Source organism: Myotis myotis, unplaced genomic scaffold (genome assembly GCF_014108235.1).
Source record: "Myotis myotis isolate mMyoMyo1 unplaced genomic scaffold, mMyoMyo1.p scaffold_m19_p_4, whole genome shotgun sequence".
Classification (NCBI taxonomy): domain Eukaryota; kingdom Metazoa; phylum Chordata; class Mammalia; order Chiroptera; family Vespertilionidae; genus Myotis; species Myotis myotis.
Window position 1 is genome coordinate 51,835,387 of NW_023416346.1, and position 25,312 is coordinate 51,860,698.

Below are 25,312 nucleotides of genomic sequence, written 5' to 3' on the forward strand. Positions count from 1 at the left end.
CTTACTTGCTGGGGGTGCCACCTTCTTTGAGGGCAGGGCAGTCAGTTAGCATATTCCCTCCTTACTGGCTGTGGGTTCCGCCTTCTTTGAGGGCGGGTCAGTCAATTACCATATTTCCTCCTTACTAGCTGTGGGCACCACCATCTTTGCAATGGTGTGATGGCCAATTAGCATATTTCCTCTTTATTAGATAGGATAAGTTTAAAAAAATATTAACTTGCCTGGCTGGTTTTGCTCAGTGTTTGCACATTGACTTATGAACCCACCATAGACTCCTCTTTAATTAAAAAGTTTAATTTCAGACCATTCTTTGTGGTTACTTTAGGTCTCTGAGTTTGCAAGACTGCCATGTAGGCCTTCCCGGAACTTCTCAGGTTAGCATGTGGCCCCTTTCATCCACAATGTGAAATTATCAAAGAAGATAAAAATAACATTTTTACTGAATTCTGAATTCTGCTAATTTACTTCCCACTTGAGGGAACAGTTTCTTTGGTTCAACAGATCCTTGATGGATGAGGAAGGTATTGGACAGTAAGCATATACAGCAACCAGATGTGTGTGTGTTCCCTGGGTTTGTCTGGCTGTGTAGGAAGGAATAAGTCCCTTCAACATGTGAAATAAAATAAGCAAACATAAACCATTAAATCACATTGCTGTTAACTGAAGTTTCAGCCTCTAAAAAGGTTTTGTTTCAAAACAGTTGACAGAGGAAAACCTATCTACTGAACCAATTAAAAAATTATCTTTATTGTTGAAAGTACTAAGATGTCCCTTTTGTTTGTTTGTGTTTTTTTTCCCATTGACCCTCTCCACCCATACCCGCCCCTCCCAGGCCTTCAGCACTCTATTGTGTGAGTCCATGGGCTATGCATTTATGCATATAAGTTCCAATGTTAATCACTCCCCACCCACCCACCCCACCCTGGCCTTCCCTCTGAGATTCCACAGTCTGTTCCATAGTCTCTGGTTCTATTTTGTTCATTAGATTCCACATGTGAATGAGATCATGTGATATTTATCTTTCTCTGACTGGCTTATTTCGGTTAGCATAATACTCTCCAGGTCCATCCACGCTGTTGCAAATGGTAAGAGTTCTTTCTTTTTTTACAGCTGTATAGTATTCCATTGTGTAAATGTACCACAGCTTTTTTATCCACCCATCTGCTGATGGGAACTAGGACTGTTTCCAAATCTTAGCTCTTATAAATTGCACTTCTATGAACATAAGGGTGCATATATTCTTTCTGATTGGTATTTCTGGTTTCTTAGGATATATTCTTAGAAGTGGGATCACTGGGTCAAATGGGAATCCCATTTTATATATATATATATTTATTGATTTAAGGAAGGGAGAGGGAGAGAGAGAAACATCAATGATGAGAGAGAATCACGAATTGGCAACCTCCTGCATGTCCCCCACTGGGGATTGAGCCTGCAACCCAGGCATGTGCCCTGACCAAGGATCAAACCATGAACCTCCTGGTTCACAAGTGGATGCTCAACCACTGAGCCATGCTGGATGGGCATGGAAGTTCCATTTTCAATTTTTTGAGGAAACTCCACACTGTTTTCCACAATGGCTGCACCAGTCTGCATTCCCAGCAGCAGTGTACTAGGGTTCCCTTTTCTCCACATCCTCACCAACACTTGTCCTTTGTTGATTTTTTGATGATAGCTATTCCGACAGGTGTGAGGTGATACCTCATTGTCGCCTTAATTTGACAGAGGAAATCTCTTGGATGATTAGTGACTTTGAGCATTTTTTCATATGCCTCTTGGCCTTTTGTACGTCCACTTTGGAGAAGTGTCTATTTAGGTCCTTTGCCCATTTTAAAATTGAATTGTTTATCTCATTTTGTTAGGTTGTATGAGTTCCTTATATATTTTTGAAATTAACCCCTTATCAGCTGTATCATTGGCAAATATGTTCTCTCATATAGTGGGTTCTCTTGTCATTTTGTTGATGGTTTCTTTTGCTGTGCAGAAGCTTTTTATTTTGATGTAGTCCCATTTGTTTATTTTCTCCTTAGTTTCCTTTTCCCTAGGAGATGTATCCATAAACATATTGCTAAGGGAGATGTCTGAGATTTTGCTGCCTCTGTTTCTTCTAAGATTTTTATGGCTCCACAACTTACATTTAAGACTTTTATCCATTTTGAGTTTATTCTTGTGTGTGGTATAAATTGGTGGTCTAGTTTCAATTTTTTGCATGTACCTGTCCAATTTTCTCAACACCAGTAATTGAAGAGACTGTCTTGCCTCCATTGGATGCTCTTGCCTCCTTTGTCAAATATTAATTGAGCATAGTGATTTGGGTCAATTTCTGGATTCTTTGTTCTGTTCCATTGATCTATATGAATTTCATGCACTGGGCCAGTACCAGGCTGTTTTGAGAATAGTGGCTTTTTAGTATAACTTGATATCTGGTAATATGATTCCTCCAACTTTGTTCTTCTTTCTCAATATTGCTGTGGCTATTCAGGATCTTTTTTGGTTCCATATAAATTTTTGGGATAGTTGTTCTAGATCTGTGAAATATGTTGTTGGTGGTTTTTTTAAAATATATTTTATTAATTTTTTACAGAGAGGAAGGGAGAGGGATAGAGAGTTAGAAACATTGATGAGAGAGAAACATCGGTCAGCTGCCTCCTGCACATCCCCTATGGGGGATGTGTCCGCAACCAAGGTACATGCCCTTGACCGGAATCGAACCTGGGACCTTTCAGTCCGCAGGCCGACATTCTATCCACTGAGCCAAACCGGTTAGGACTGTTCTTGGTCTTTTAATAGGGATTGTATTGAATCTTTAGATTACTTTGGGTAGTATGGACATTTTAATGATATTGATTCTACCAGTCTATGAACACGGTATATTCTTCCACTTGTTTATATCTTCCTCTATCTCTTGTTTTAATATCCTGTAGTTTTTTGAGTACAGGTCTTTTGCCTTCTTAAGTTTATTCCTAAGTATCTTAATTTTTTTTTTGCAATGGTAAATGGGATTGCTTTTTAGTTTCTCTTTCTGTGAGTTCATAATCCTATCTAATAAAAGAGAAAAATGGTAATTAGCATACAACCGCTACCCTTCCCATTGGCTAATCAGGGCGATATGCAAATTAACTGCCAGCCAAGATGGCGGTTAACTGCCAACAAAGATGGCAGCTAATTTGCATACATAGGCACAATGATGGGAGGCAAAAGGGGGAAGACGGAAGAATGGTGGCAGGCAAGAGCTGGGGGGCGGGCACCCCCCAGCCAGTGATCGCCATCAGAAAGCTCAGCAGGCCAGGCGGCACCCAGGGGTGCCGGTGATCGCTATGGCGATCAGAGGAAGAGCGAGCAGGGGTGTAGGACCACCGGGGCCAGGGGTGCCGACTGGCCTGTGTCCCCCTGATCTGCGATGGTGAAAAAAGGGGCGGGGCCCCAGGCACAGCGGCACCCAGGGCATCCGGTGCAGCCGTGCCTGCAGCCCCCGGATCTGCAATGGAGAAGGGAGGGGCTGGGCCGCAGGCATGGCAGCACCCAGGGCACTGGGTGCTGAGGTGCCTGTAGTCCCCTGATCTGAGATCAGGAAGTGAGGGGCGGGGCCACAGGCAGGGGAGATCGGGGCTGGTGGGGTGACCGCAGAGGTCAGCCAGCACTCAGCGCCCAACCAGCTCTCCCTGGGAGTCTGGATCGGAGGGCGCTCTCCCTGGGAACCCGGAAATCCATCTCCCAGGGCAACTGCGCAGAAACCAAGCCTGGTGAGCCGTGGAGAGGGCAACCTACCTGGAGGCCATGCAGCTTTTATAGTTGAAGTCGCCCTGGATGGAGGACTGGGGGTAGCAGGGATCAGAGTCGGCCAAGTCAGCCATGGAACCCTGGGTCCCCGCCGAATGACTAGAGCACATGGACTCCAATGGTCCTTGGTCACTTGCTGAGCAGCAGTCAGCGTGGACCAGGAATTAAACACAAAACCTGACAGAATGGAACCCAAACCTTTGCTGTGGCAGAGGAGCTCCGACCCACAGCAGGGGCCAGGGCACACCAGAGGGATTTTGTTGAGGGGCCCTGACAGGCAGCACCCTGAGCAGTGGGTTAGAACCTCCTCCTGATACAGCAAAGTTGCAGGTTGGATCCCTGGTCAGGGCACAGACAAGAAGCAACCAAAGAGAGCATAGTAAGTGGAACAACACACTGATGTTTCTCTCGCTCCCTTCCTCTCTCTAAAATAATCAATCAATAAAAATGAAAATAAAAAATAAACCCTCTTGCCCTAACCAGTTTTGCTCAGTGGATAGAGCATTGGCCTGTGGACTGAGGGGTCCCGGGTTCAATTCTGGTCAAGGGCATATACCTTTGTTGCGGGCACATCCCCAGTAGGGGGTGTGCAGGAGGCAGCTGATTGATGTTTCTCTCTCATCGATGTTTCTCACTCTCTATCCCTCTACCTTCCTCTCTGTAAAAATCAATAAAATATATTTTAAAAAAATAAAAGTAAACCCTCTGGCTTGCAGAGTTGCTAAAACAGTTAGAAAGCAAAGTCTCATCCCTTCCAGTTCATTCAACAAATACTTCATATGCTCCTTCAATAATCACACTGGGAATGGGTGTTTGTTTGTTTGTTTGTTTGTTTGTTTGTTTTGGTTAATCCTCACCTGAGGACATTTTTGCATTGATTTTTTGTTGTTGTTTATTTATTTTTTTTTACAGAGAGTGGAAGGGAGGGAAAAAGACAGAAACTAATATGAGAGACATCAAATGGTTGTCTCTTGCTGAATCCCCAACCAGGGCCCTGGATTAAGCCGGCAACCCAGGTATATGCCTTCGATTGGAATCCAACCTGGTACCCTTCAGTCTGCCTGCAGAAGCACTATCCACTGAACAAAACCAGCATTTTTTTTCTTTTTAAGTCCTCCTCTAAGGATATGTTCTTTTCATTGATTCTAGAGAGAGAGGAAGGGAGAGGGAAAGAGAAAGAGAAACATTGATCAGTTGCCCAAGCAACCCACAACCTGTGTATGTGCCCTCACCTGGAATCGAACTCATGACCCTTTGGTGCATGGGAGGACACTCTAACTACTGATCCACACCAACCAGGGCCTGGAGGTACAATGAGTTCCCTCAGGGGGAGTGCTTCTCATCCAGAAGCCGGGCTCATGGCTGGTGAGTGCAGCGGAGGTGGCAGGAACCTCCGCAGCAGCACTGAGGAGCAGCGAGCTGAGTGGTAGGGAGCAGCAAGCAGGTGGGCAGTAAGGAGCGAGGGGTCCCAGACTGTGAGAGGGCACAGGCCGGGCTGAGGGATTCCCCCCCACCCCCAGTGCACGAATTTCGTGCACCGGGCCTCTAGTTGGTGTATAAAAACCTATTGCTACAAGAGATGTCTGAGATTTTGCTGCCTATAGTTTCTTCTAAGATTTTTATGGTTTCATGACTGACATTTAAGTATTTTATCCATTTTGAATTTATTCTTGTATATGGTGTAAGTTGGTGGTCCAGTTTAATTTTTTTGCACATGCCTGTCCATTTTTCCCAACACTATTTATTGAAGAGCCTGTCTTGACTCCATTGGGTGCTCTTGCCTCCTTTGTCAAATAGTAATTGAGCATAATGGCTTGGCTTGATTTCTGGGTTCTCTGTTCTGTTTCATTGATGTATATGTCTGTGCTTGTGTCAGTACCAGGCTGTCCTGAGCACAATGACTTTGTAGTATAACTTGATATCTGGCATGTGATTCCTCCAACTTTGTTCTTCTTTCTCAAGCTTGCTGCAGCTACTTGGATTCTTTTTTGGTTCCATATATATTTTTGTTGTGTTTGTTCTGTGAAATATGCCATTGGTATTTTAATAAGGATTACATTGAATCTATAGATTGCTTTGGGTACTATGGGAATTTTAATGGTGTTAATTCTTCCAATCCATGAACATGATATACACTTCCATTTGTTTATATCTTCCTCTATTTCCTTTTCAATGTGCTATAGTCTTCCAAGTGCAGAGCTTTTACCTCCTTGGTTAAGTTTATTCCTAAGTATCTTATTTTTTGTTGTTGCAATGGTATACGGGATTGGTTTTTTTACTTTCTCTTTGTGAGAGTTCATTAGTGGTGTATAAAAATGCCATAGATTTTGGGGGTATAATTTTGTATTCTGCTGTTGCTGAATTCATTTATTAAACCTAGTAGTTTTTTTAGGGTTTTCTATGTACAATATCATGTCATCTATGAATAATGGAAGTTTTACTCCCTCCTTTCCAATTTGGACGTCTTTTATGTTTTCTTCTTGTCTGATCACTGTGGCTAAGATTTCCAGTACTATGTTGAATAAGAGTGGTGAAAGCAGACATCCCTGTTCCTGTTCTTAGGGGAAATGGCTTTAGTTTTTGTCCATTGAATATGATGTTGGCTGTAGGTTTGTTATATATGGCCTTTATTATGTTGAGGTATGATCCTGCTATTCCCACTTTGCTGAGAGTTTTTATCAAAAAAAGTGTGTTGGAATTTGTCAAATGCTTTTTCTGCATCAATTGATATGATCATGTGATTTTTTTCTTTCAATCTGTTTATGTGATGTATCACATTTATTGATTTGTGCATATTGTATCAGCTTTGCATCCCCAGAATAAATACCACTTGGTCATGGTATATGATCTTTTTAATGTATGGCTGGATTGGATTTGCTAATATTTTGTTGAGGATTTTAGCATCTGTGGTCATCAGGGATATTGGCTGTAATTCTCTTTCTTTGTAGTGTCTTTATATGGTTTTGGAATTAGGGTAATTCTGGCCTCATAAAAACAGATTGGAAGTGTTCCTTTCTCTTGGATTTTTTGGAATAGTTTGAGGAGAATAAGTGTTAGGTCTTCTTTGAATGTTTGGTAAAACTCTTCTGTGAAGCCCTCTGGACCAGGGCTTTTGTTTGCTGAGAGTTTTTTGATTACTGCTTCAATTTCATCAGTAGTTATCATCCTATTCAGGTTTTCTGATTCTTCAAGATTGAGTTTTGGAAGGTTGTATTGTTCTAGGAATATGTCCAGTTTGTTGGAATGCAGCTCTTCATAGTAATTTTTTTATGATCTTTGTATTTCTGTGGGTTTAATTGTTACTTCACCTCTTTTGCTTCTGATTTTATTTCATCCTCTCTGTTTCTTTTTAAAAAATATATATTTTATTGATTTTTTTACAGAGAGGAAGGGAGAAGAATAAAGAGTTAGAAACATCGATGAGAGAGAAACATTGATCAGCCACCTCCTGCATACTTGCTACTGAGTATTTACCTGCAACCAAGGTACATGCACTGGACCAGAATCAAACCTGGGACCCTTGAGTCTGCAGGCTGACTGAGCCAAACTGGTTAGGGCTCTCTTTGTTTCTTTTTTTTTTACGGTATTATTATTTTTTAATTTTGTTTTATTGCTTAAAGTATTACAAAGAGTATTACATATGTCTCCTCTCCCCCCCCCCCCGCCCTTGACCTTACCCTGGTCTCCCCTACCCCCCAGTGTCTTGTGTCCATTGGTTATGCTTATATGCATGCATACAAGTCCTTCCATTGATCTCTTACCCCCCCCCCCAACCCTCCCCGGCCTTCCTGCTGTAGTTTGACAGTCTGTTCAATGTTGCTCTGCCTCTGTATTTACTTATGTTCATCAGTTTATAATGGCTTTAATTATCCATAAATGAGTGAGGTCATGTGGTATTTTTCTTTCTTTCTTTCTTTTAAATTGTTTTATTGCTTAAACTATTACAAAGAGTATTATATATGTTTCCTTTTTTTCTCCCCCTGACCTTCCCCTAGCCTCCCCTACCCCCCAGTGTCTTGTGTCCATTGGTTATGCTTATATGCATGCATACAAGTCCTTCGGTTGATCTCTTACACACACCCCCAACCCTCCCCAGCCTTCCTGCTGTAGTTTGACAGTCTGTTTGATGCTTCTCTGCCTCTGTATCTATTTTTGTTCATCAGTTTATAATGTTCTCTATTATTCATAAATGAGTGAGATCATGTGGTATTTTTCTTTCATCAACTGGCTTATTTCACTTAGCATAATGCTCTCCAGTTCCATCCATGCTTTTGCAAATGGTAAGAATTCCTTCTTTTTTACAGCAGCATAGTATTCCATTGTGTAGATGTACCACAGTTTTCTCGTCCATTCATCTGCTGATGGGCACTTAGGCTGTTTCCAGATCTTAGCTATGATAAATGGTGCTGCTATGAACTCTGTTTCTTGATGAGTCTGGCTAGAGGTTCATCAATCTTGTTTATCTTTTCAGAAACCAGCTCTTGGTTTTATTGATCTTTTGTATTTTTTTAGTCTCTATGTCATTTATTTTCACATAACTGATATCATCAGTGCTTCAAGAAAGTGTATCTCTTTTAATACTAAAATTTGTATGGGATCAAACCAGGTATCATAAGCTAGGACTAGCCACACTCATTTGCTAAGCCACACTTCACCAACTGAAGCCAAATATTCTTACTGAACTGTAATCTGAACCAAAGTTTGTTGTTGTTGTTTAACATACAGTGAATTGATTCACACAAGAACCAATGTTGTATATTTTCCAAAGTGATTGAACCGAAACTAACAGAGAACTTCAAACTAATCTTAATATTGAACCTGAAGTGAATTGATATACATGTAGTCTAGTCAATTTCGGTCCTTGATTAATGATGCCACTGAGCTCCTAGAGTTGGAGCCCTACTCTTTGTTTAGAGGACAGCTCTGCCTTAACTGAGCCACTCAGTCACATTGTCTAAAGATCCGTGGGTCACATTACCCATAAAGTCACCCAAGATCTGAGAAAGCATGAGCAACCGACTAAGGTAGAGGAGTGTTGCCTGTTTTTAAAAACAATAGCATGGTAATAGATTGTTACTAGACTTAGTGTGGTAATCACATTGTAAGATATATAAATGTCAAATCACTATGTTGTACACCTAAAACTAATAATTTAACAAAAAAGCAAAAAACAAAAACAAGATGTAAGTGGATGTCACTATAAAATATGCCTGACCTCCTTACTGTTCCTCAAACACACCACATATATTTCTGCTTCAGTCTTTGCACATACTGTTCCCTCTGCCTGGACTACTTTGCCCCCACATAATATTTTGCTCTATCCTTTTTTTTCAGTTCTTTGCTCAAATGTCACCTAATGGAGAATGCTTTATGTGATTACCATGTCCAAAATAGCACTCATCCACTTAAAAAAATTATAGTACCCACTTGTAAATTATACCTTTATTTTTAGTTGTTTATTGATTGCCTCCCTCCCCTACCAGAATATAAGCTCTATGAGAACAAAGACTGTTTTGTTCACTGCCCTATTTCCAGGTCTTAGAATAATGCCTGGCATGTGGTAAGTGCTGAATAAATATTTGGGAAAAATGGAAGCATGACATAAGGTAACATGGCATAGTCCAAAGAATATAATTCTGGGAGTCAGAAGACCTCATATTTAGTTCAAACTCTGTTATTACCAATCTGGAGTTCAGTTTCCTTACTGGTCAAATGGGAATATTTGTTTCTTCTTTACCTAGCTCCCAGGGATATTGTGAGATTCAAATGAAAGAATGTATGTGTAAGTTCTTGGAAAAGAAGAAGATACTAGATTTGTGTATATTTCCCTCCAAACTATTGAGTGCAGGTGTTCTGTGAAAAGCCATTTTTGTTGGTTTAACATTATACAAACTCGTGTTTTCTTCTCATATTCTTAAACAAAGGTAAGCCCCCAGGGACAAAAAGCAAATCAGCTACTAGTAGGCCTAGCCAGCCTTACTCCTTGGCAGAGTGCACCTAAAGGCCAAAAGGCAAGTCTAACTGAAACTGGAATCTAAATTTATTCTCTTTGCCAGAAATTGCACTCGTCCTGGGAATGAGCTGCACTTTTGAAACAGAGATTCGGAGCAATGAACTATTGGGTTTAGCCACATCATGAACCAGGCTAGGTGGTCCTAATCATTGATCAATCATCCTCTTTCAAATGGCTTGCTGCCAGTAGGCTCAAGGAAGTAAGCAGTTGACTTTTTTCCTAGCATCCTGTCCTGCCTTCCTCTGTCTTACCACAGACATATACAGAACAAATAATCAAAACATATCTTGGTGTTCTGGCAGGAATCCACCTACTCCAAACCCAAATCCAATAAAGCCAAACAAAAAGCTGTTGATGAAATCTCTGAATTAAATTTATGTGAAAGGTGCTATAGTCTGTACATACAAAGATTCTTATTTATTTTCCATACACCACTTGGGCATGCCTTTAGGGATCTCAGTCTGGTATGATTACTTTGATGAAATATGAAAATAAATCTGCTTTCCCCCAAGGTATCAAATGAATTGACTAAATGGACATTGGCCAACACCTCAAGTTATACTGACTACTCCATGCTTCCAAAAAGATCCTGAGAATTTAAAAGCAGTGGGGGACAGAACAGAGGGTGTGAGTGGTGGGTAGAACCTGAGGTTGCCTTATGAATAAAAAGAGAGAAAAGGGAATACTAAATAATCCTCTTCCCTCTAAGGCCTTGATTCTACAATAACTTAAGGGTATGTTCTGAGATAGAGGAAAGGTGGCAGGAAATAGACTTTCTCAGTCTCCTTGCCCACAGTCCACCCCATTCCAATGCAATCTCACCACTTTGATTTTTTGTTTTGGGAGTGGTGAGAGTAAACAAGTCCATTAGTGCCCTCAAGAGTCAACTGCAACTCCTAGGCCCTGCCCAACATGGGAGAGCTCCTTGCTTTGCTTCAGGCTGACCACACCAATCCCTAGCTCAGGAATCTAAGTGCTCTTGGCACCTCTCCCTCTCAGGTGTTGTATGGCCTAACTCTCCCCTACTTCTTCAACTGCTTTAAACTAAATCTACACTCACAGATTAAGTTATTTTAAATTACAAAGTCATGTATACTTGTTGACAACTTTTCAACAATACAAACATGTATAAATTAAAATGGGAAAGATCTCCTCTAATCCCCCAATCTCTACCACAGGACTTAATCCTATAGTGGTTCGGTATGTACAGTTCCAGCAATTTTCTATTCAGACAACTGAATCAGGAAAATTTAATTTTGAATTCAGATAGTGCTAAATGCTGCAGACCACATGATAATTAGGGATGTTGAAAAAGCCCTGAGGCATGGCATGGCATGACTTTTTGAGACCCCTGCTGGTGGATTGGCAATGCATGTGCTGTATAACAGGTTTGCTGCCCATTTATGAGATGTGTGGTGAGACATATGTGGGACATCTATACTTCAACAAGCTGTATTGAAGCAGCCTAAAATCTAGACTGAACATTCTTAGTTTACCTGGCAATTTCTGGGTTGTACCTAATGCCAAACATTCATGCCACCTTGAGAGATAAGATATCTTGGTAAAGGTAAAAGGCCAACATCTTTGGTGATATATTGGATTTTTGTGGGTGCCTTCCCACCCTGCTGCTTGCTCAGCTCTGGTCCCTCTTCCAGAAACAAAAAAGCCTTAGTCAAGTTAGTCAACTAAGTCAATCAAACGCTTTTAGTAGAAGAGCCATAGATTCAATCAAGAAAAGTGACATATATACAGTGGGGCTTTGACTTACGAGTGTCCCAACTAATGAGTGTTTGGAGATACGAGCCATCTCTCGGCTGATTTTTTGCTTTGAGTTGCGAGCTAAAATTCGGGCTATGAGCCAGCTTCAGGTACCCCACCGCTAGTTGGCTCAGCAAACGTCACAGTGAACACCACAACATCAGCCCAGCATTTCAATTCATTGTAATGGTGAAAATTGATTTGACATATGAGTAATTTGAGTTACGAGCTCCGTCATGGCCCCACACACTAATAAAAGAGAAACATGCATGCAAATTAACTATCACTCTATCATTCTGCCATTCTGCTACACCCACCAGCCAATCAGAGTGACTATGCAAATTAACCCCAAAATTATGGTGGTTAATTTGCATACACAGGCGCGGAGCGAAGACTGAAGGTGACTGAAGATGGCTGTGGCCACGGAGCTGGAGTGAGCAGGTGGCTTGGGTTGCTCCTGGCAATGGAGGAAGCGAAGCTTCCCACCAGCCCTGGACTCCGCTTAAGGAGTGGCTGGGGGCCAGGGTCGCCAGGGGGCAACCCAGGCCTCCAGCCCACCCTGGGCTTTGCTCAAGGGAGGGCTGGGGGCTTGGGTCGCTGGGGGTGACCCAGGCTTCCAGCCCACCCTGGGATCTGCTTGAGGAGCTGGAAAAAAAAAAAGGAGGGGCTGGGAGCAGCCGGAGCAGAGAAGCCAAGCCTTGCAAGGGCAGAGTTCAGATATTTGGCCTGCAATAAGGACTATTGAAACCCCAACAATGGGAGAAAGAACCAAGAGGCTTCTGCCAAGAGTGGTGCATCCTGATATGCACTTCTCAGAGTCAGGTTCAATAGGGTCAGATTGTTAGCATGCTTGCAAGCATTCACCTCTTTACTCCTCACCTCATTTTTTAAAAAAATATATTTTATTGATTTTTTACAGAGAGGAAGGGAGAGGGATAGAGAGCTAGAAACATCGATCAGCTGCCTCCTGCACACTCCCCACTGGGGATGTGCCCGCAACCAAGGTACATGCCCTTGACCGGAATCGAACCTGGGACCCTTCAGTCCGAAGGCTGACGCTCTATCCACTGAGCCAAACCGGGTAGGGTAGCCTCACCTCATTTTACCAAGAACTTGAGTAATTTAAGAATGTTAGCTGCTCTATTCTACTTTAAAACTGAGCCCTAACTGGTTTGGCTCAGTGGATAGAGCGTCGGCCTGCAGACTGAAGGGTCCCAGGTTCGATTCCAGTCAAGGGCATGTACCTGGGTTGCGGGCACATCCCCAGTGTGCAGGAGGCAGCTGATTGATGTTTCTCTCTCATTGATGTTTAACTCTCTATCTCTCTCCCTTCCTGTCTGTAAAAAATCAATAAAAATATATTTTAAAAAAAACAAAACAAAACAAAAAACTGATGCACAAAATAACTTACATCTCTTTCTCCAGATTGAATAAGCACCAAGCAGCTTAGTAGTGTTGTGCTTAGTATGCTTAGGGCTTGTGGAACTCAGGAGGCTATAAAACTTAGTGGTTTAAGAAATATGTTGCCTTGTTCAGGGAGTTCATAGTCTAATTAGAAGGCCTAAAGATCACAGGAGTTGGTGGCCTATAATGTATAGACCCACAGAATGGCCCAGAAATGGAAGGGGTCAAAAATCATATAGTTAACCTCCCTTATTTAACCTTATCACTGGGAACACCAAAGAACACCAAGTCACATGTTCTCATCAGACCAAGGGCATGCAATTTACCCTCTCCTATGGCTACCACTAGCTTATTAGAGATCAAATGGCCTTGGGTAATGGGAAAGGGTCCTTTTGCCTTCCATGTTTTATATTTCCAGTCCTCTATGGGCTTTGTTTTTGCTGTGCTTCCAAGATCTACCATGAGAAGAAATTGCCTTTAACATTGAGGTGGGAATATGATAATGGTCATGAAAACCCTAAGCAACTTACTAACCCCACCTTTTATTATTATAAAATTTCTGTTTGGGTGTCTCCAATGGAACAAATTATTATTTTTTTAATCTTGACAATACCTAGGAGGATGAGCCTGAGGGGTGTATGAGGTTCACATCACAAGGCAATTAGTTTAATACTGTGGCTAGTCTCAGTTCCATTAATACACAGGTATGGTGTGGGTGCCTTTCCCCAGGCATCTCATTAAGCATCTGATAGAGCAGTGATCAGCATTAGCGTCCCTAATATCTGACATTGTCTGTGTTCCTTGAATTTGAAGATTTACTTTTCAGGGCAGGAAGCAAAGTTGGGAAAAATAAGCAGCAAGCAGAGATAATAGGGCCCAGAGAGGGGGTAGATATATATTGTTGGAAACAAGATGGGTAGTGTATGCCAGTAGTTCCAGAATTTAGAATTTCATAGAAGATTACAAATCATTTAATATATAAATGGCATCATTTAATATAGTCAGCTTTTATCCTATGAAGCAAAAATTCTTTATAAGCAAAAAAAATCTCCATTTCATTGAAAAATGACACTTTCACTACAAAAACTTAGAAAAGGAAGAATAAATTTAGAGTAAATTTAATTCACAAAAAAAACCTCTGCATTGTCCTGATTCATCTAATTTCAACACAGACTAGTGGAAACATGGCCACAGATTGAAACTGGTCTGCACATTGACTTTGGGAAATTTTGGTTTATGTGAGAGCTAATAATTTTAGACTTATGATGGCTGGTCTGGAGTGACACTGGTTAGTTTTCCAGAAGAACAGCCAGGTGTGAAGACATAAGGTGGAAAGGCTCTGGGCCCAAAGGGTAGGGAAATGGAAGGATGGTTCTTTCCATTTTCCTTCTGAGGAATGAGGGTATGCTAAAAGCAGGAATGTCCTATGGGTAAACAAATAGAAGGTTTTCCAACAATCTTTTTCATGTCCTGGGTAAATCAAGGAGCACAAGAAGACTGCCCACAGCATGGTCTCCCCCCCACCCATCCAAATATGCACACACACACTTAGGAGCTCCCACCTCTTCCAAATACAGGTTGCCTGCATTATGTATTGACAGAATGAAGACACTGTTCCTAGAGTCCAAACACTCAAGTTCTCGTCTTCATTCCGACACTAGTGAGCTGTGTGATTTCTGGCAATCTATGTCTCCTCTCTGAGACTTGATTTCCTCACTGGGATAATGAGGGAGTTGGCCCATGTAACTCTGACATCCTTCTCACACTACCCCTCCACTCGTCCAACCTGGCCTCAGTTCATTCCCTGGTCACTGCTTCATTTAGGCTCAACAGAGGCTTCCCTGGTAGCACATTCCTTGTTTACCAGCAATTTTCCTATCTGGTCCCTGAGAGATTGGTGGCAGAGGCTTCCTCATCCTGTTTTTAATTTTCTTCTGCCAATTACAAGTTCAGCCAGGTCAGCTCAACCCCGTATCTCCCCTATATCTGTGCAGTATGTCCCCAAAAGAATGATTCATGCTGGGGCCTATTATCTGAGAAACCCAGGTCACTTCACTAATTGCCCATGACTCTCTAGCTATATGCTATTTCTCTAATAGACCAATTTATCCATTTATGATAGACAAGATTGCCTTTGGTCCAGAAACCCTTTCTGAGTGGATGCCTCTATGGTCCGGAAGTTATTTCTAAACCAAATTGCTGCCCTGCATTAGATATTGCTGGAGCTGTGCTATCAAGATGAGAAGTGGAAAAAGTGGGAGCTCAAACACCGAAAGTTTCTGGAACAGAGGGAAAAATATATAGTTCAAACAGAAGGGCCCATTCTTTTTTTATGTTGACTTTTTATTTTTTAAAAATTTTATTTTACTGTCTAAAGTATTACAAATAGGAGTACATATGTCTCCCTTTTTCCCCCATTAACTTTCTCCTGACCTCCCCTATCCCCCGGCTTTAAACCACTCCTTTACACTCATTCTATACCCCCTCAAGGGGCCCTACAGGCCAGACAGAACTGAATTCACATCCCAGTTCTGTCATTCGCTGCATGATTTTGGGACATTTTCTTAATATCTTTGAATTTCAGTTTTCCACATTTGTAAAGTTGGGAGGATTTTTATGCATATTAGATGAGAACATACATATAAAGTAGTTGGCATGAAGCAAGCATTTAATAAATGGTAGCTACTGCAATTACTTAAAACAGCTCTGTGGAGCTCTCTATTGCTATATAATGAAACCCCTTCTGCCCCGCCAGGCAGAGCTGGATAATCTCCCCACCTAGGTATGCCTATCAGAAAATAGGCCAGTCTCTTCAGAAATATATATACCCAGGCTGACAGTGACAGTCAGGACGCCATTTTCAGCCAACATATCAGGGAATAACTCACTATACGATGTTACAGACCTCAATACATCCTGGAGAAGCAAGCATGGAAGCTTCTGGAACTACCTTGGGGTCTATGAATCTTCATGGGGGATAGGACAAAGTGAAGGTGCTCTTTTTCTACCTGTGTCTGGCATATAGTATTTCTAATCCTGACTGCACTGCAAATAAGCATTATATCCCCATTTGCCATTAGAGAAAGAGGCTCAGATTACTTTCACATGATACTGTCGTCTTCGGGGTCCCATGCTTTACCTATTAGTTTAGCGGTGAGGTAATGTTCATGCCCATTGTTATGTAGTTACATCCAATCCTTCTGTATGTGGAGGGAAGATACTCCCCTAGAGGACAGACACCAAGATGGACAGGAGAAGGCACAAAACCACAAACATAAACTCTGGTAGAGACAATGTTATGTGTTCACCAAGTCCTGTTTAATTTTCCTCTTCCTGGGCTCACAGGAATGTTACATTTTCCACCCTTCCTTGCAGTTAGGTAGTGATCATATGACTGTGTTCTTGCCAATGGGGTGTAGAAGAAATGATGTAAACTACTCCCCAATGTGGCCCTTAAAATATTTCATGGGACTTTCAGCCCTGTTTCCCCCTGTTGCAGAGAACTTGAAGCCTCATATTGAGATGGTGCCACCACAGACTGGAAAGAGCTTGGATTCCCAAGTTGCCCACATTGGAGGAGAGCCCCTGATGATTCTCATCAGATTTTACATGTAAATGAAAAAAACTTTAGTTGTGCAAAGTCACTGGTATATAAGAGTCTACTTGTTATTGTAACATAGCCTATCTTATCCTCCCTAATGCATATAGTAGTTATATACAGGATGGAGCAAAAGTAGGTTTACAGTTGTTCACATGGAAAATAATATAATAATTAATAAATAATAATAAAATAATAGCCCTAACAGGTTTGGCTCAGTGGATAGAGCATCAGCCTGCGGACTGAAGGGTCCCAGGTTCAATTCTGGTCAAGGGCATGTTCCTTGGTTGTGGACACATCCCCAGTAGGGGGCATGCAGGAGGCAGCTGATCGATGTTTCTCTCTCATAGATGTTTCTAACTATCCCTTTCCCTTCCTTGCTGTAAAAAAAATCAATAAAATATATTTTAAAAAATAAAATAATAAACTGTATTTTGCATACTCACAACTGTAAACCTACTTTTGTTTTACCTGTATAGTTAGAAATACATACATACACACATACTCTAAAGAGTAAATAAAGAGAGAGATGACAGAGAGAATGATTTGATATGTCAGAGGTAGGAGTACAAATGAATGACAAAGTGGATGGTGGAAAACACAGGTTGGGCAGCCAGGGCAGGGAGTTTGTGGAGTGAAGATCAGCAGAACCGAGGATGCCTGGCCCTCTATGCTTCCTGTTTTGGGTAAGAAGAAACCTCATGTTTAGCTTTTTCGAAAGCTGCTTGCCCATCCAGGACAGAGCAATGCTGGGAGAGAAACTCCCAGTTTCTTAGATAAGGTTCACATATTGCCTGCATCCTGCTTGAGGGAATGCTGATTGCCAGCAACTCCTTGCGCTAAAAGCAATTTTGCAGATCCTTTAGTGTGATTTTTCCCCTTAAATCTTCCTTATAAGAAAGGACTTTTCTGTTTCTGTTCTTAAAAGACAGAAAGAAGTCTCTTCTTGGTGGGCACCATGGCCCAAGCCATCAAGTTTTTCCTCTCGATCAGAGTACCAAATATTACATTGGAGAATGGTCTCTGCACTCCATGTAAGGTATGCACATCCAACCCCCAAACTGCCAAAGATCCACTCTAGAGCTACTGTCCATGTCTTCCTCTAAGCCTGGGCCATTGTCTGCCAGCAATTCAGACTATCTCCTAAAGTTCATCTAAAGTCCATATGCTTCAGTTTAAGAGCATTTCGTCTTGTGCTGTTGTAAGTGGAAATGGGGAATGCCTATTATCAATTCTCTAATTGCCTTCACCTAGCTATGCTTCTTCCCTGGGATGCTCAGTTAACTACCTTTCATTAACCTAGGGAAATTTCCCTTTTTTGAAAGCTTCCCAGGGTGAGTATTCTGAGCCTGACAGCAGCTGTATTCCTTCCAATGTCTAAGAAAGTCATTGAGCATTTTACAACTTCTTGATGAAGTCTTAAGAGGAAGTGAATTCTCAGTTAGGTTGGGCCATCCTAAGCCTCCCAGGGGACTGTATAGTGGCTTTAGGAAAACGTCATTCTGGCCTATTACAATAGTTCTGCCTTGCCAAAGTACACAAGGCCAGTAGCCACTGTGCTCTGCCTCGAGCTGAGCCAGAGCAATAGAGGGAAGAGTGGAAGAACAGCAGGGCTTCCCTGACCTGACAAGTCAGGTGGTCAGGCCTTAGGCCAGTCATCTCTGTGCCATGCAGGAGGCATTGCAGTCAATTTAGTATACTTATTGCCACCCAGCAATGCTGAATGTAGCACAGACTTCCAGGAACTGCCTTCATTTTCTGATTTTAAGACAGTGCTGAAAAAAACAGAAAGAATTAGAGAGAAAGAGAAATGAAGGAAAGAAGGAATGAATGAAGGAAGGAAAGAAGGAAGGAGGGAAGGAATAAAAGAAATAAAGGGGAGCACACCTTGCCTCTGAGTGTTCCTGGGCCATGACAATGAGCTGTATTGAGATATTTGCACATAGGTAGACAACCAGAATGTGTGTGCCTGGTAAATACAGAACACTGAAATTATGGCAGGAGGTCCCCCCTGCCCTGGTATGTCTTACTCTGATATCTAAACATACCTAAAAGGACTTTAGAGCAATTGTAAGGAAGCACAGCATTTGTGAAATAATATAGTCCAAGTTGATTTACAGAAAAGCTTAGGTAAGTTTCCTCACGTGGCTTACTACCCCAACCTGGGAATAGAGCACTGGAATTTCTTCAGCCCCATGGTCTTACCTATTGGCCCACACTGCCGTTTAGCTCTCCCTCTGGCAGCAGCTTTGTGAAGCTCCGATACCGAGTTAGGGTTTCAGGTACAATACCAGATATCAACAACTCAGTATCCATTACACTCAGTACAGCAGGGGAGACTTCAAAGGCCAACATTACAAGAAACTGTGTTTTATTCCGGTGTCACTGAAAGGAGGTAACACGTACAACTTCAATGGATAGAGAGGGAATAAACACATTCTCTGAAGAACTGAGGACAGGGGTACTGGAACAGATGTCTTTCTTTCTAGATGAATTTTGACTCCAAAAATTCTGTAATTAGTACTGTCATTTAGAAAATTTATTTAGAAAACTTTAAATCTGGCTCCCATTCAACTTCCCTGTACTGGTCAGCCTGTTTGGGAAGGTTGTGTGTACACCTGTGTATGTCTGTGTAAGTATATGTCTATTTCTTTCCAAAGAAAAAAGATACCCAAAGAGATACAGAGACTCACCTAAAGGTGGTCCCCCCAGTCCATGTCAACCCACTCACAAAAATAAGCTTAAACTCTAGGGATTCCTGAAACCAGAGTACGCACTAGCTCACACTTGAAATTGCTCCTAATGTTGCCTTCCACCTTTGACAAGCACCAGTACATTTCAACAAAAGTGTCAGAGCTGAAAGATGTCTCAAACAAGCAAGTAAGCAAAATAGCATAAATGAAAGAGGAGAGAGAACAATGATGGGTGGACCATTGCCCCCCTTGAATGAAAGTCATTTTTCCTCTGGGTGTCTAAGAAGGAGGATATTGAGATGACAACATTCTAGAGCAAGAAGGGACTTTGAGAAATAGTTCCATTTAAACCATCCCAGACAGATGCCACAGAACGCTTATTTTAAAATTTTCTTGAGAAATTTAATTATTGTTTGTAAGTGCTCTCTTTTGTCTGACTCTATTCCTTGTGCTGCTACAAGCTCATTACTTTTTGATTTGCAAGTGGTAATGTAGGTGGTGATGAGTGGAGCTGTCCTTGGTGAGGCACTATGGGGTATAAAAAGGAGGAAAACCTCCAAGGTCTGGTCACTCTCTCTGCATGATAGATAACTTAGTTTGGATAGTTCAGAGCCCCCCAGTTTGAGGGAATGGCATAGGTTGCTGACCTCAGCATTTCTGAGTAGTCTTTCAGGAATCTTCACGAGTCAGAGAACTTCTTAATTTCCTGGGTGCTTTAGAAATTCTTGGCACAACTAAAGAAAAACCAAACCAGAAACCAGATTCTTTCTCTAGATTGCCTGTAGTGGAGTTATTTTCAGTTCTTTGTATCTAGCTTGCAGCTCCCTTTCTACTAATACTCTTCATCTTAGGAAAAAAGAAATAAATAAACCTGATTCTTGTTTGATTGACAGGTCACATGTTTCCACTTAGCATTTGGCAGTCAACCTGTTATTCCCATGACATCTTATTGGTGGTGGGAACTATTAGTGACATTTCATAGAAGGGGTGGCAGAGGCATTAGTTTATCTAGTAGCATCCAAGCTGGAACAGTGTGGAAAATAAAAGAAAGTGCAAATATATAGACACATGCACAGACATGCACACACACATCCATCCATCCATAATGTTCTTGGCTATTCTAACCTCCCCTCCCTAGCACTACCCTCCTCATATAAACAATCACAGCAGCAACACTTGTCTCCCAGATGTACCCAAATAAGAGCTGTGGGTCTCAATCTGAAATTAGCAAACACCAGGATTAAATAAGTTAGTAACTTCTTGATTCCCTTTCTCTTCCACAGATTTTCCTCCAGGCAAGGTAATCCCTAGACAAAAATGGGGGTGAGATTAGGTTCCTCTTCTAAATGTCCTTCTCCCTGGCCTATGCCCAATGGCTCAACTTCACTGCCATATCCCACTAAAATACTCATCTATCCTCAACTTCCTTCTTCTCTGATGGCTTCTTCAGTGGCTGGCCTTTACTGCAATTCTTCCTGCCTAGCATAGCTGTAAATATCAGAGTGGAAACAGGTGGAAAAGGCCAGCAAAAGCTGAGAGGACCATTTGTGCTTCTGTGCCTAGTCCAAACTCTCTTCTGTAGGCAATTACATGCAAGTCCTTAACTGGGCGAGGCAGTATGGGCTATGACAACAAGCAGAAGACAGGTTCTGATCTCGAGAATCTCACAATATAGCAGTGAAGGAAGAAGCTAACACACCCACTGAAGACTGAAAACTGGATATACCTAATGGTGGAGTGACATACTCGATTGTAAGCAACAGTCTTGCTGAAAGAGCTAAGAGGCCATGAAGGCCTACTGGTAAGCTAGAATAATCTAAGAAGAGTTTGTAGAGGAGGTAGGAGTTGATCTAATGTCCAATGAGTCTCACCATGGAGCCTCATACTGTGATGGGCTGGCAGTTAGCTCTTCCTGGGTTTGTTGGCATTTGGAATTGGGACAGAGGGGCTGGGGGAAACCATAAACTAGCTCTCTTCTACATATAGTCCTCCTGTAGTCCTCTTCATCCCAAGCGTGGCCTTCTGCACTTCCACCTACCTCTCCAGGTATCATCTCCTTGAGCTTGGAATTTTCACCAAGCAGCAGCTGGAAGCCAGACATTGGCTGTTGGAACAATATTGGCTATATTTCAAGTAGCTTTCAGACCTTCACTGGGGGAAATCTGCTTTGCTCTTGCTCATTCTAATCACAACCATGTGCTCTGGACCCCATGGAAACATAGTTGTTAGAATACTTTCTCCAATACTTCATCTTGGGGATTCAACAGTAAATATAAACTTGAGTTGCTGTGGAAGGGATGCTGGCTGCCTGGACTCTAGAGAAATTCTCCTGGGTTCCCAAGGGTATTTATTGTCCTCAAAAGAGAGAAGATGTTGGGCCTCTGGAATGGGCACAGGATTCTGACATTTTTCTCACTCTGCTCCCCTGAGAAACACATAGCTTCTTACTAGTATATTAATATCAAGAGGAAACTAGCATAGGAACTGTGACCCACTCAAAAAGCCTTTGGGGTATGTTGAATGAGGAGCTAGGCATTTCTGCAAACTGTTGGCCAAAGGAGCCCAGGAAAGGTCAGGTGTTCACTACAGAGTGCTCAGGTATGGTGGGAAGTCAGGGACCTAGGCCCTAGCCCCAGTAAGGCCATGGATTCCTTGTATGATCTGGCTATTTATTTCCCCTGCCCCTGCTTCTCTCTCAAAATTTGACTCCAAATTTCAAAATAAGGGAACTACTTCTTCTCTAAGAGCTTTGGAAGCTCTAAAATTCTGTGTTTCAACTCCAGCCCTTCAAACAACAGCCAGAACTTGAGGGAAAGCAGCTTGTGATATAGCTCACTCCAAGGATAACTTTATGCATGGGAGTAGTGGATCTTGTCTCTTTGGAGTGATTTGGCATATCCTTGCCTTGCCGAAAAATATCCCTTCATTGATGCATGAAGAGTGTATGCTAATCTTTCCTTTGGGATAACCACAGCTCCAATGCTCCCTTCTAAGATAAAGATGGTGTATTATTCCTTAGCATGAATGCACTAATCAGACACACTTCCCCCTAACTGGAGATTAGGGAGAAGGTGGTGATGGGGGAGGGGTGCAAATTTGGAAAAGTGATTGCCAAGGATGCATATTTTCCTGCCTTCACAATCTTGCTCAGACATAGCCTTGGCTCTCCTATAGGCTTGCTGTTTTGTTTGTTTGTTTCCAAAATTGGTAAGGAATTAGAGAGTTCCTACCTCCTTCTACTATGCCATGTTTGGAATGACAGTTTTTAGAGATGTTAGCCTGCACATCTCTAAAATGTGGATTTAACATGGAAGGAAGTACCAAATAACAGCATTCCTGCAGCCATCAAGCAGCACTATTCTCATGTCCGCTGTGAGGTATTTGGAAAGACATTTAGGGATGAAGAGCCCATGTCCCTTTGCTCATCCATTTCCATTAATTAGACCCCTTTGTCATAATCAATTTACTCTGTTAGCTGAAGTTTCTCATGCTGTGATCTGCAGGAAACATAGGATCCAATCCTAGCTCATCTCTTAACCTAATCTTGTGATCTTGGCTGTAGTAATTTAATCTCTATGCACTAGGCTATGAACCATGCAACAAAAGTGGAATTAATCGCTCATAATCATACTTGGAAGGCAGGGCAGGAGACAGGAGCAGGTAGAGTGAAGTAGGGTGAGGAAAAGAATGGAGTGGATTTTTAAAAATTGAAAATGGTACTACTGAGCTTGATCACCCACCTTATTTTCTAGACTTGGCTCTGAGTGAATTTTGGCTGTTTGCTAAAATCAAATCCACCCTCAAAGGACAAAGATTTATTAACGCTGAAGATATTCAAAAGAATGTGCCACAGGATCTAAACTCAATTACTAAAGAGGAGTTCCAAAAAAATGTTTTGAGCAATGGCAACATCACTGAAATAAAGAAACAGGGAGTTAGCCTCCCAAGGTGCTAGTCTGAAGGGGGCACCACTCCTTGGGATGTGCATGTCCTAATACGTTTGTGAAAAAGCAGCAGTCATTACACTATGGTCACATTTGAAATTATTCCCTATTTCCTCTCCTTTAATTCTCCATGGGGATTGGCAACAGTTGATTGCCATGTTTTGTAAGGAGCAGCTGAAAGCCATGTGGGATTTTTACCCTAGCTTGTTCTGTACCTACAACTATTAGTTTCCCTTCACTGTACATGCAATAAAACTATACCATAAGAAATTGGCATTTGTATAATGCTTTATGTTTTTCAAGGCAGTTTTATATTCAGATGATAATTTCCGGAAGTGAAGGAACTCTATCTTACTTACTTTTGAAGACATAAACCCTAAACAGTGCCTTTCCCCATAACACTCAATAAATGTTCATAGAATGGAATAACAATCCTCTCATTTTATCTTTGAAACATGCTTGTGAAGAAGGCAGGCTAGGTATTATTCAAGGTATTTTTCTTATTTTAAATGGACCCAGGACACAAAGTGCATTGTGTATGGGATGAAGGCCATCTACTGTAGCAGTATTTAAGACCATCAGCTTTGGACACATTTCTGGATTCCAATTTGGACTTTGCCTCTGGTTAGTCATTGACCTTGAGTCAGTTACTAAACTTAAGTTTTCTCAACTGAGGTATAATAACTCCCTCAAGTGAGAAAAATAATAGCCTCTACTTTCCAGGGTTGTTTTGAGGAGGAAATGTCATCATCTATGTAAGGCACTTAGCATAGAGCTGACACAGTAAGCATTCAATCAATACTGGATATTCTTACTTAGTTTATAGAGCTAGCTAGTGGCAAAGCACAAGCTGGAATCCAGGGCTAACTTTAAGTGTCAAGTCCTTTGAACAATATAAGGTGGAAACGAGAGTGAAAAAAGTGGTCTAGACTTGGTCAGCAAATGGAGAACAGAAACTCCTGATGACCTTTCTGCTTCTTGATTTTTGTTTGTTTTTTGTTGTTATTTGCTTTTTTGTTAATCCTCACCTGAGGATATTTGTTCCATTGATTTTCAGAGAGAGTAGAAGGGAGAGGGAGAAAGAGAGAGAGAGAGAGAGAGAGAGAGAGAGAGAGAGAGAGAGAGAGAGAGATCCAGGTGAGAGAGACACACATTGATTGGCTGCCTCCTGCACATGCCCAACCAGGGCGGAGATGGAGCCTGCAAGTGAGGTATGTGCCCTAACCAGAATCAAACCCAAGACTCTTTAGTCCATGGGCTGACGCTCCATCCACTAAGCCAAACTGGCCAAGGTGACCTTCCTGTTTCTTATGCAAAGGATCTTTTGAAATAGATGTTCAAGACCATACAGTCTAATCCCTGTATCTTATAGAAATACTAGAGGCCCAGTGCACAAAATTTGTGCACTGGTGGTGGTGGTGGTGGGGGGGGTCCCGCAGCCCAGCCTGCCCCCTCTCACAGTCCGGGAGCCGTCAGGGGATGTCCTAAGCCACAGTCTGGCCGCGGAGGCTCAGAGCAGGCACCCCGTTGTGTGTGTGTGTGTGTGTGTCCGCTGGGGGCCAGCCCCCAGCTGCACCTCTGAGGCTCGGAGAAGGAGCCCCGTGTGTGTATGTGTGTGTGTGTCTGCTGGTGGCCAGCCCCCAGCCACGCTGGATGCTCGGAGTAGGCGCCCTGTGTGTGTGTGCGTGTGTGTGTGTGTGTGTGTATGTGTGTGTGTGCTGGGGGCCTTACCCCAGCCGTGTCTGAGCCTGGGAGCAGGCGCCCCATGGGTGTGTGTGTGTGTGTGTGTGTGTGTGTGTGTGTCCACTGGGGGCCTGTCCTTAGCCACACCTCAGAGGCTTGGAGCAGGTACTGTGTGTGTGTGTGTGTGTGTGTGTGTGTGTGTGTGTGTGTCTGCTGTGGGCCTGCTCCAGCCGCACTCCGGAGGCTTGGAGCAGGCACTTATGTGTGTGTATGTGTTCGCTGGGGGCCTGCCTCCAGCCGTGTCATGGAGGCTTGGAGCAGGCACCCCTCTGTGTTTATCTCTTAGGTTCGGGCGGAGCCTGGCCCTTCCTCCTGAGCTGGTCATGACCCTGATGGAGTCTTGTCCTCATTTGTATATATATATATTTTCCTAGGTTTG